The sequence below is a fragment of the Nicotiana tabacum genome, chromosome 1, assembly GCF_000715075.1.
Source record: "Nicotiana tabacum cultivar K326 chromosome 1, ASM71507v2, whole genome shotgun sequence".
NCBI lineage: Eukaryota > Viridiplantae > Streptophyta > Magnoliopsida > Solanales > Solanaceae > Nicotiana > Nicotiana tabacum.
Window position 1 is genome coordinate 61528264 of NC_134080.1, and position 12776 is coordinate 61541039.

Here is a 12776-nt window from a genome sequence, read left to right on the forward strand (position 1 = left end):
CATCAGTCCAAGTAAAAGATTATTTGGAGATTATAAGGATTATGCTATTCACAAGTGATTAGTAAATTCATGAAATTGAAAGGTGGAGCAAGTCAAAGAAAATAAATTTTGTCCAAGTTTGGCATTTTGGGGTAAAATACGGCCCGAGCTAAAATACCCAGTATTTATGGACTAGTGTCATACAAGGTACTACATGACCATAAAGTGTACAAGGTATGTTAAAATAGAGTAGTATTTTAAGTAAGTGGAGATAATTCTTAATTATACGGGAAATTGGTTAATTACCGAGTAACGGGACATTACCTAGTTAATTATTGAAGTGTGGAAATAAGACGTGGTAGCAAGCCACTACTAAGATTTATGACTCTTAGTCATAATGTTTTAGGTGGCCACCTAAAGTTAGGTACATAGTGACACCTACGTATAAGACTTTTCCAATTTGGTTTCCTTATTACAAAGCTTGGTTTTTATTGATTTCATTTTACATAATCTTTCCTCCCAAAGCAAAAAGCTTCAGAAACATATGCTAACACTTAAATGTAAGGAGACATTCTAATCCTAAGCAAAAATTTTGTTCAATTCAAAGAAGCAGAAGCTTCGTTCTTTCATTAAAGCAGAAGCTTCATTTCGTGCAAATAATTCAAGGAACAGGTATGTTAAGGCTATCCCTTCTTTCTTTTGGCATGATCTATACAACACAAATGAAATGTGCAAAGGCACAAATTCCATAAATGACTCTATTCATAGAAGTATTAGAGATATTTATGTTCTTTAATTTCCATGTGTCATAATTTTTTATCATCTGTTCATGGGTCTCAGAAAAATATGAAATTAGAAAAGAGTTTACTTTATGATATCACTCAAAGGCAAAATGGTCTTATGACATTCCGAAGGATTTTATTAACGTACTTTTCATGCATTGCATTCATGTACATTGAACCATGACCAGATGGCATTATATACGCGTATATATATATATATATATATATGTATATATATGTATATGGGATACGGGAAAGGTTATGGCATTATATACGCACCACCACCTGATCAACTGGTATACATTGATGATTTTGCCCACAATGGCCAAGATGATATGATGGGATGCCCTCAGAGGCTGATGATGTTATGAAACATATACCTATGCACGACATGACATTCATATGCATATGCATGATACTATAATAATTTCATGATTTACAAAGTTATTCAAACATATAGGTGGAGTCATTTACTCTATATTTCCTCCATGTATGTTATGTACTTATATGCCTTACATATCCAGTACATTATTCGTACTGATGTCCCTTTTGCCTGGGGATGCTGCGTTTCATGACTGCAGGTCCTGATAGACAGTTTGGGAGCCCTCCATGTAGGCTATCAGCTCAGAGGAAGATGTTGGTGCGCTCCATTTGTTTCGGAGTTGCTTTTCTGGTTAGTATGAGTTAGATGTGTATTATTTGGTATGGTGGGACTCTATCCTGACCTTTATGAAAATTATATTTTCTTATAGGCTTGTAGACAGATGTCATGTACGTAAAAGATTGTATGGCCTTGTCAGCCTATGTTCAGTGTTCAAGTGATTATTTTGGTCTTAGAGGCCCATATTGCTTATGTATAAGTTGACATCACTTGTTGTATTCTACCCATTTCACGGAAGCCTCTCCGGCTCAATTATCTATGATAGTATGACATGAAAAGATACGTTATGTTGGTACTCAGTTGAGTAAGGTATCAGATTCCCATGGCGGCCCATCGGTTTGCGCCGTGACAGAAATGTTGGTGTTTGTATATATTATAAAGAAATTTATTTCATACTAGTGGTAAATATTGTTTTATCTGTGCTTAAGGGAATCGGGACCTTGGTGTTAATATGATGTGAAGGTTGGGAATTGGTTCAACACAAGTGTGATATTTGAATTGTTAATGTAAATATATTAAAGTGCTCAGGGAGGTGTAGCCACTATATCTATATATATCTTACCCGTTCCTCAGCCTGCATTACAACCAAAATAGTCCTACTTGATCCTTGACTGAATGAGCTCAATTAGTAGAGTATTACACTACGGTCAAGCCTATGATACATTCTCTGTGGCGCATGAATTTTATTTCTTAAAGTGAGTGAATTCTTTCTATCTTGAGTTCCTATTTGTTCTTGAATTTTATTGTGTGTGAAACTACTCTGTAGTGTTTGTGTGATGGCACATGATTTGCAAAGGTAAGGTAAAGCCTTTGACCTTTGTGTTAGAGTAACTGAACAAGTTGTGAAAAATATGTGGTGCTTTTGAGTAGAGTCTTGAGGTTAGGATGTTATGATATGGTGCTTAGTCTATTTTTAATATTCTTGGCATGATGTGTTAGGAATGTTGTATAATGAAGAGGTCTTCCCTATGTGAAGTGTAGTTTGAATGCTCGAGGACAAGCAATAGTCTAAGCGTGGGGTGTTGATGGTAGGCTAGAAAACCATGTTTTAGCTGTATTTTACACCCTAATTACTGCATTTTACGTGTGTGTGAGCTTAAATAATGGTGATTTGCACTTATGATGTGTTTTATGTCTTGCAGGAAATGATTTCGAGTTAAAAGGATAAATCGGAGCTTTGAAGTCTGAGTAAAATCTAAAGAATTAAACTAGGATCGCATCCGGGGCTCTTGGACAGGCGTTGGATACGAAAGTGGGAAAAAATTGCAAGGTCCGGACAAATGCACTAATGCAACGCACAAAGCCTAGCATGGTGTGATGCATTAGTGCAAAAATGCGTTAGAAGTTTGACAAGTTCAGAGACTGGGTTTCTTTGGTCTGATAAGAAAAAGATTTGCTGCAACGCAGACTGCAATGCATGGTGCGATGCACTAAGGCAAAATTTTGCCAAACATGCGGAGTTCAGAGAGTTTGCAACTGAGTAAAGTACACTGATGCGATGCAGCCTGCGACGCACTATGTGACGCATGAAGTGTAATAGGTTTGCAGGTTTTCCTATTTCGGCTCATAGAGGGTAGTTTTGTCCGGATTTATTTCTACATGGTATAAATACACTAGAAATATATTTTTTGAAGTACTTTTGACGTATGAATGATTGGAGAACCAACCAAGGCAAAAGGACTCAAGAATTCATCAAGATTTCAACCAACGAGCGGTGCAATATGAGAGTTTGTATCGAATCATTGTCATTGATGTTTTCTTTGTGTTTAAACCTTATTGAGATGGTTTTTTCCATAGCTATGGAGTAAATTCCATTAGGGTGTTGACAGATACAGTGTTTTGATAACTTGATTAGGGATTCGATTCTTGATAATTGATGGAATTAATTGATGTAGTTTTAGTTCATATTATGGAGTTGTTTCTTATTTTGCTTAATCGAAAGAGGAGCTTGATATTGAATTTCTTTACATCTTATATTCTAGTTTAAATTCATGATTCAAATAGCTAATCGAAAGAGCCTCTTGAATTCTTAATCAAACTAGAAAATAGGAAAATATTCGCGAGAAGTTACACTTTAGAACATAACCAACATTTTATTCTTGCAATTGTTTATCGTGCTTCAATTGGATTAATTAATGAAATTAACTTTTAATCGAAAGAGGAACCTTAACTTCAAGTGTAATTTGATCATCTGTTGAATTCATGATAATCAACAGTATTATAGAGTGAATTAACTCAAGAATTGAATCCCAAGTTAATTATCTTGCACATATCTAGCCAAATACACTTATTTCTCTCATTGATATTTCTTTGTTGCTCATATGCTATCTTTTGTGATCAATTGTTAATTGCTTAATTTTTAATAGTTAATCATAGTAATAGTCATCAAATCAAGTGTTAGTTTTCCTGGATAGTAGTCAACTGAAGATTATTCAAACACTATTTAAATCTAATCCATTTGGAGACGATAATTAAACTATATTATCTTTGACTAGCGAGCAATAATTTTGTATTGTATTTTGCGCTCGTCATTAAGTTCATTCATAAGCCAAATAATAGAATGTCACGACCCAATTTCCATTGTAGGCCTTGATGGCGCCCAACGTTACCGTTAGGCAAACCAACAATGAACTATCCATTTAAATGTTCATTTTATTCCTTTTAAAGTCATGAATTTTATTTAATAAAAAAATCAAGAATAAATAGCCATGGTGATGTAATGTATAAAATAAAATGTAAGAGTGAAATAGTGATATTAATAGATAAAAAATCATAAGTATCTACTAGAAATTCCCAAAATCCGGTGTCACAAGTGCACGAGCAATCTAGTAGAATATACAAACCACTACAACAAGTGTGTGATATAAAATAGATAAAATATAAAATAAAGTGCAACATGAAGGAGACTTCGAGTGCTGCAAATCGGAGCATGGAGGATCAGCTTACTGTTAAGTCTCCAAGTAGTGTGGATGCGCCCCTGATCGGATACCAGATGTACCTGCCTTAATACCTGCACAATTTGTGCAGAAGCATAGCATGAGTATGTAAACAACGTGTACTCAGTAAGTATCTAGTCTAACCTCGAAGAAGTAGTAACGAGTAGTCGACATTGACATTTACTAGAGTTCAAAAAGTAAAGTGTAGGAATTATAAATAGGCATCATGAAATACAATAATAACAAACAATAAATAATGATCCCTTAACAGTATGTCAATTTAAACTCTCCAATTATCACATGCCAATTTTTAACAAATAAGAGCCATAATTATCAAATCTCAAGTGACGAAGGAAATACCAAGTACAACCGGGCTTCTACCAATATCACGCACGAATTATGTCGAGGTCGTATGGCCTAATCCAGAATACTTGTGTATACCGCTGAGGGTCGACTGGTGTAAATCATAGATGTATCTAAATATACTGCTAAGGTGTTCGGCCCGATCCACATGAATAGAGAAACTCTACAAACTACGGTCAATGACTACAACACAGAAATAGTACTCAAGGAAGGCATAATTTCCACCAACAATCAAGTATTCCGCCAAAACTCAAGATAATAAAGCTCGGTATCATAAAATCCCATATCCAATTTCAATTATAAATTCAAGTAATTAAACTAACAATTGGGGTTCAAATAATACAAGCATTGCATGGTAAAGTCCTAAGTCTACCTGAACATAAGCATGATTTTAGCTACGTACGGACTATCGTCACTTTGCACGTACGTAGCACCCATAATTATTAGCAAATAACAATTTAAAATACCTACGGGGATAATTCCCTCTTACAAGGTTAGGTAAGAGACTTACCTTGTTCTCAAGTCCTCTTTCCGCAAATCATATTAATAGCCTCAAATCGGTGCTGATCAATCTGAAACTATCCAAAGTTCATACAAACTAATCAATATATGCTCGAAAGTTCAAATTTAACTATTAGAGTAATTACCCAACCCAATTTGAAAAATTCCTAAAAGTCACCCCCAGGCCCACGTACCTGGAACCGGAAATTTTTGTAAATAAATATTATCCATGACCTAGCGAACTCAAATATGTAATTTCTACTCAATTCTATAATCATTTTCGTAGTCTAATTCCATTTTTATTAAACCCTAGGTTTTTCAACATAATCCTAAAATTTTCAAAATTTACATGTTAAAAACTACCAATAATCTATATATTAAACTCACATAATGTAAAAACTACCCATTATGCTAGGTGAAAACCTCTCTCCAATGAGCTCTAAAATCAGCCAAGAGTTGATAGAAATGAAGAAAATGAGCCTAAGTCCCGTTTTTTACTTAAGTCACTGACCAACGATCATTTTTTGCGATGGTAATTGCCCACGCGATCGCGAAGGCAAAACTACCAAGGCCCCTGAAAAGCCTCCTCGTGATCGCGAGAAGCTTCATGCGAACGTGAATACCAGCCCCCTCCAATAATCGTGAATGTGACCCACCCTACGCGAACGCGAAGGGCATCCACTTGCTGAGCCCCCAGACTCAGGACCTTCTACGCGAACGCGACCCAGCAATTGCAAATACGGAGGCTAGTGTCCAGCAGCTTCGCGACCGCGACCCTATTTTTGTAAATGCGTATAACAAAAAACCCCAGCCCCAATTCCTTAATCGTGAACGCAAGGCCTTCTCACTGTTTGCGAATAAGGAAACAAGAACAGCAAATTTCAGAAATTTTGAACTTAGTTCTGGGTGGTCCGAAACTCACTCGAGCCACCCGGGACCCTGTCCAAATGTACCAACAATTTCATAAATTTAATACGGACATGCTCGAAGCCTCGGAACACATAAAATCGGAATTGAGAATCGCACCCTAAAACCAAATTAATTAACTTATGAACTTCAAACTTCTTCAACTAGCTCTGAACACAACGAATCATACTTAGACAACTCAGAATGACGTCGATTTTACATAGAAGTTACAAATCTCCATACAAACTTATTTTCAAGCTCGGAATCAAAAACGAGCATCGATAACACCAAAGTATTCTTCAAATAAAATTTAAGAAACTTTAAAACCCTAAGGCACCAACTTCCAACATTAAGCGCCGAAACGCTCCCGAATCATCCCAAATTCAATCCGAACACACGCCCAAGTCCAAAATTATCATATGAACCTATTGGAACCATCAAATCATCGGTTCCAAAATTGTTTACTCAAAATGTTGACTCAATTGAAACTTGACCACCTTAGGCCATTATTAAGGAACTAAGTGTTTCGAATTCAACTCCGAACCCTTTCAAAACCAAACCAACCATCCTCACAAGTCATAAAATAGTAAAAGCACATACAGAAAGTCTCTATCCATAGGAACCAACCAAACAGCATGACGAGATAACTCCGAGAACCTCATCTCATACTACGTCACAGTCATATCTCCTTGACGCAACCACTCAAACTGCCTGCGCAGCTCCTTTCTGTGAGACTCTGGCATATACTTTTCCAAAAAGAGAATGGAAAACTACTGCCAGGTAAGGGGTGCTGCACCAACAGGCCTACGCCTCTCATAAGCCTCCCACGAAGTGAAGGCAGCTCCAGAAAACTGAAAAGTAGTGAAAGCGACCTCGCTGGTCTCCAGAATACCCACTATACGAAGAATACTCTAACACTTGTCTAAGAAACCCTGGGCATCCTCGCCCTCTGCACCACTGAAAGTCAGAGGCTAAAGTCTACCAAAGCTCTCCAACCTGCGATGCTCGTCCTCTGGCATAGCAGGAGCTACATAGTCCTGAGCAGCTGCAATCAGTTGGGCTGGAGGTGCCCTCGATGTCTGAAGTCCCTGCACGATCTACTCAGGTGTGCGAGCGACAGGAGTCTGAGTGTCTCCCCCGGCCTGAGAAGTAGTTGCGGCTGTAGTAACTGAGACCTCCTGAGCTAGGCCAATGCATACTAATAGAATCTGAGCCAGGGCCTCCTGAAGACCCGGAATCATAATGGGCACAGTTGGTGCCTGAGCTGGTGCTGCTGGAGCATCCACAACTGGGACCTGATCCTGAAATGGGGCGGCTAGTGGATCTGCAAGTGCTGCCCTAGCTGTTGTGCGGGCTACACCCCTTCCCCTACCACGGCCTTGACCGCGTCCTCGGCTTCTAGTAGCCCCAACTGGTGGTACTGGTGGTCGTCCATCCTGACCGGTAGCACGTGTCACCATCTATGAGGGAATGGAATAACAGAAGTTTAGAACTCAGATAAACAAATTCACATGACAAGAATTTAAAGAATATGAAGTTTTTTCTAAAGGTTGTACAACCTCCCGAGGATAAATACAGACGTCTCTGTACCGATCCGTGAGACTCTACTAAACCTGCTCATGACTCGTGAGACCTATGTAACCTAGGCTATAATACCAACTTGTCACGACCCTAAACCGAACCCGATCGTGATGGCGCCTATTGTGAAACAAGGCCAGCCGACACAAACCCCCAATATCAGTTAAACAGTTATATTAATTCAATTTAAGTCATTAATATGCTATAATCCCAAAATAAAGAGTGAAATAGAAACAATTGCAGAAACAACACAGCCCGACATCGGGGTACCACCAGTCATGAGCATCTAACATCCATCTAAGAATTTGAAAAAGGACTACACAGTTTATTACAGAGCTAGTACAAAGGAAAGTAAGGACAGGAGGGAGAAGCACTAGGCTGCGAACGCCGAACAGCTACCTAGTGAACTCCGAATAGCCTGCTGGAAGCAATCAACCCTAGCTAGCATGACCCGAGACTCCTGGATCGGCACATAGTGCAGGGAGTAATATGAGTATGCCAACTCAGTAAGTAATAAAAGTAAAGGTAGCTGAGTGATAAGAAAACACGTAAAACACAGCAAAATGCAACAACGAGGCAGTATAAAATCAGAGTAATGCAATAAGATAGTAAAAGCTCGTAGAAACCTTAATTCAATAAAATCCTTTTAAAACATCTTTTAGCAGTTCAACGAGTGAATGAAAACAGGGAGAAAAGATAGAAAACATAAATCAGCCCCTCGGGCAAAATACCAACAGAACTAGCCCCTCGGGCTATTTTACAATTACTCGTATCAGCCCCTCGGGCAATAACTTGGAACAACATCAGCCCCTCAGGCTAGATCACATCTTACACTGGGTACCCGCGCTCACTAGGGGTGTACAGACTCCGGGAGGGGCCCCTTACAGCCTAAGCGCAATAACAAGCCACCTCGTGGCATAATCAAACTGGCTTTCAGCCTCATATCAAGCCATCTCGTGGCATAACAAAATCAGGCCCTTGGCCTAAATAATCATGAATCCGTATAATACTGTTGTGGTGCACAGCCCGATCCCATAATAAACTCACAACATAGGCCCTCGGCCTTACTCAGTCAGAAATCTCTCAAAGCCACTCGGGCATAGTAAAATATGATGCTCAGCCCAAAATATTATTTAAGATGCCAAAACATAGTAAATATGGCTGAGTTGTGAAAATAGTAGAATATATCATGACTGAGTACAAATATGAAGTCAAAACAGTTAGGAATAGTAGTAAAAATCCCCTAAGGGTCCAAAACAGTTGGCACGAGGCCCTAATATGGCATTCATCCCAAAACATAATGATAGCAAACAGTTTTCAATTAGATACGCAGTTAAACAGTCATACGGGATGGACTAAGTCACAATCCCCAACGATGCACGACCCCACGCTCGTCATCTAGCTTGTGCGTCACCTCATAGTAGCACAACGATGTGAAATCCAGGGTTTCATACCCTCAGGACAACATTTACAATCATTACTTACCTTTATCCGGTCTAAACTCTAGCCCGCGATGCCCTTGCATCTCAAATCGGCCTCTGAATGCTTCAAATCTAACCAAAATCAGTATATAGTCATCAAAATATGCTAAGGGAACAACACCCACTCGGAAATAATCAAATTACAACACAAATCCTGAAATTAACCAAACCCAATCCCCGGGCCCACATCTCGGAATCCGACAAAATTTACATCAATGAAATCCTTATTCCCCCACGAGTTCATTCATATCAAAAGTACAAAATTCGACAACAAATGACCCCTCAAATCCTTAATCAAAGGTCTCCAATCTCATGCCCTAGTTTCTTCAATATTTACCCACAAATTTCCATAAATTTCAAGCCTAATCAATGAAATAACACCATAGGAATGAGTTTTATGTTCAAAAATCTTACCTCAATGAATTTCCCTTGGATTCCCTCTTCAAATACCCCAGTTAGATCCAAAATCAATTTAAAAATAGTGAAGAAAAGTTGAAAATCGCGAAGGAGGGTTTATCTACTTTCTGGCCCCGGAATACTGGACTTGTGGTCACAAACACGCACCGGTGTGACCGCATCTGCGGCCAAAGCACCGCACCTGCGGTTTTCACTTAAAAGCCCTCTTACGCATCTGCGTTATCGCAGGTGCACTACGATAGCCACTTCTGCGGTTCCAGATAAACTCCCTCTTAGCCGCTTCTGCGACTTTCCTTCCTTTTCTGCGGGCATCACACCTATGCCTCCCAACCGCAGGTGCGTTTATTACAGCAACAATAAACTTCAGCTGCCAAACTCAACTCCAAAATCTCCCGTCAACCATCCGAAATCACCTCGAGGCCCCCCGGGACCTCAACCAAAAGCACGAACAAGTCATATATCACTATCCAAACTTATACCAATTTTCAAAACACCTCAAACAACATCGGATTAACCAAATAACATCGGATTCAAGCCTAAGGTTCAAAAAATCTTCCGAATTTCGCTTTTGATCAAAAATTCTGTCAAACCATGTCCGAATAACCTAATATTTTGTACACACATCCCAAATGACACAACAAACCTACTACAACTCCAGGAATTCCATTCCGGCAACTATATCAAATTCTCACCTATTAACCGGGAAATGCCAAAATTCCAACTTTGCCAATTCAAGCCTAAATATGCTACGGACCTCCAAAACACATTCCGATCACGCTCTTAAGTCCCAAATCACCTCCCAAAACTATCCGAACCATCGAAATTCACATCCGAGCCCTTTTTCATATAAGTCAACATTTGGTTGACTTTTCCAACTTAAGCTTACTCAAAAGAGACTAAGTGTCTCAAACCTTACCAAAACCTCTCCGAACCCGAGCCGACAAACCCGATAACACATAATACAGCTAAACAAGGCAATAAGAAGCAGAAATGGGGGAAACGGAGCGGTAACTCATGAATTGACTGACCGTGTCGTTACATCCTCCCCCTCTTAAATAAATGTTCATCCTCGAACGAGTCAAGAAATATACCTGAAGCCTCAAATATGTGAGAATATTTTCTCCGCATCTCCCCCTCGGTCTCCCAGGTAGCCTCCTCTATTGGCCGACTTCTCCACTGCACTTTCACAGAAGCTATGTCCTTTGACCTCAACTTTCGAATATGACGCTCAAAAATAGCTACTGGCTCCACATCATAAGTCAAATCATCATCTAACCGAACCGTGCTGAAGTCCAAAACATGAGACGGATCGCCAATATACTTCCGAAGCATAGAAACATGAAATACCGGATGCACACTCGCTAAGCTAGGTGGCAAAGCAACCTCATAAGCCACCTCCCAATCCTCTGAAGTACCTCAAAAAAACCAATGAACCGAGGACTCAATTTACCCTTCTTCCCAAATCTCATAACACCCTTCATGGGTGAAACCTTTAACAGAACCATCTCACCAACCATGTAGAACACATCCTGAACCTTCCTGTCAGCATAACTCTTTTGTCTCGACTGCGCTGTACGTAGCCTCTCCTAAATCACCTTCACCTTGTCTAAAGCATCCACCAAGTCTGTACCCAATAGCCTAGCCTCACCAGGCTCAAACTAACCAACCGGAGATCTACACCATCTCCCACACAAAGCCTCATATGGAGCAATCTGAATACTCGGTTGGTAACTGTTTTTATAAGCAAACTCTACAAGCGGTAGAAGCTAATCCCATGACCCTCAAAAATCAATGACACAAGCGTGCAACGTGTCCTCCAATATCTGAATAGTGCGCTCGGACTGCTCGTCCATTTGAGGGTGAAAAGCTATGCTCAACTCAACCTGAGTAACCAGCTCTCGTTGTACAGACCTCCAAAACTGTGAAGTAAACTGAGTGCCCCTAATCTGAAATGATAGAAACTGGGACACCATGCAAACGAACAATCTCCCGGATATAGATCTCTACCAACCGCTCTGGAGAATAGGTAGTACACATAAGAATGAAGTGCGCGGACTTGGACAGCCGATCCACAATCACCCAAATAGCATCGAACTTCTTCAAAGTCCGTGGGAGCCTAACTACAAAGTCCATGGTGATCCGCTACCACTTCCACTCTGGAATATCCATCTGCTGAAGCAAGCCACCCAGTCTTTGATGCTCATATTTCACCTACTGACAATTGAGACACCGAGCTACAAATCCCGCAATGTCCTTCTTCATTCTTCTGCACCAATAATGATGTCTCAGATCCTGATACATCTTTGCAGCACTCGGATGAATGGAATACTACGAGCTATAGACCACTTACAGAATCAACTCCCGAAATCCATCTACATTGGGCACACATATCTGGCCCTGCATCCTCAACACCCCATCATCACCAATAGTCACATCTCGGGCATCATCATGCTGAACTCTATCCTTAAGGACACACAAATTAGGATCATCATATTGGCGCTCTCTGATGCAATCAAATAAGGAAGACTGAGAAATCACACAAGCTAATACCCAACTAGCCTCTGAAATATCCAACCCTACGAACCGATTGGCCAAGGCCTGAATATCAACTGCAAGAGGTCTCTCCCCAACTGAAATATATGCCAAAATCCCCATACTCACCACCTTCCTACTCAAGGCATCGGCCACCACATTGGCTTTTTCCCGGATGGTAGAAAATAATGATATCATAGTCCTTTAGCAACTTCAACCATCTTCCCTACCTCAAATTGAGATCCTTCTGTTTGAACAAGTGCTGGAGGCTACAATGATCAGCAAACACCTCACAAGACACACCATACAAATAATTCCTCCAAATCTTCAACGCGTGAATAATGGCAGCCATCTCCAAATCATGAACAGGGTAGTTCTTCTCATGGGGCTTCAACTCACAAGACACATAAGCAATAACTCTACCCTCCTACATCAACACACACCCAATACCAACTCTCGAAGCATCACAATACACGGTATATGAACCTGAAGCTGATGGCAAAACTAACACTGGAATTGTGGTCAAGAAAGTCTTTAGCTTCTGAAAGCTCTCCCCACACTCATTCGAACGCCTGAATGGAGCACCTTTTTGAGTCAACTTGGTCAAAGGTGATGCGATAGACAAGAATCCCTGAACAAA

At 40.0% G+C, this 12776-nt stretch overlaps 1 long non-coding RNA gene across 1 annotated transcript; it reads left to right on the forward strand.

The window, feature by feature from the left end:
- The first annotated feature begins 507 nt into the window (after positions 1 to 507).
- On the forward strand, positions 508 to 3387 carry LOC107806654 (uncharacterized). The gene is made up of 3 exons (XR_001652740.2): positions 508 to 651; positions 1343 to 1434; positions 2565 to 3387. It is a non-coding gene; the product is annotated as an uncharacterized LOC107806654 (long non-coding RNA).
- Positions 3388 to 12776: the final 9389 nt, after the last annotated feature.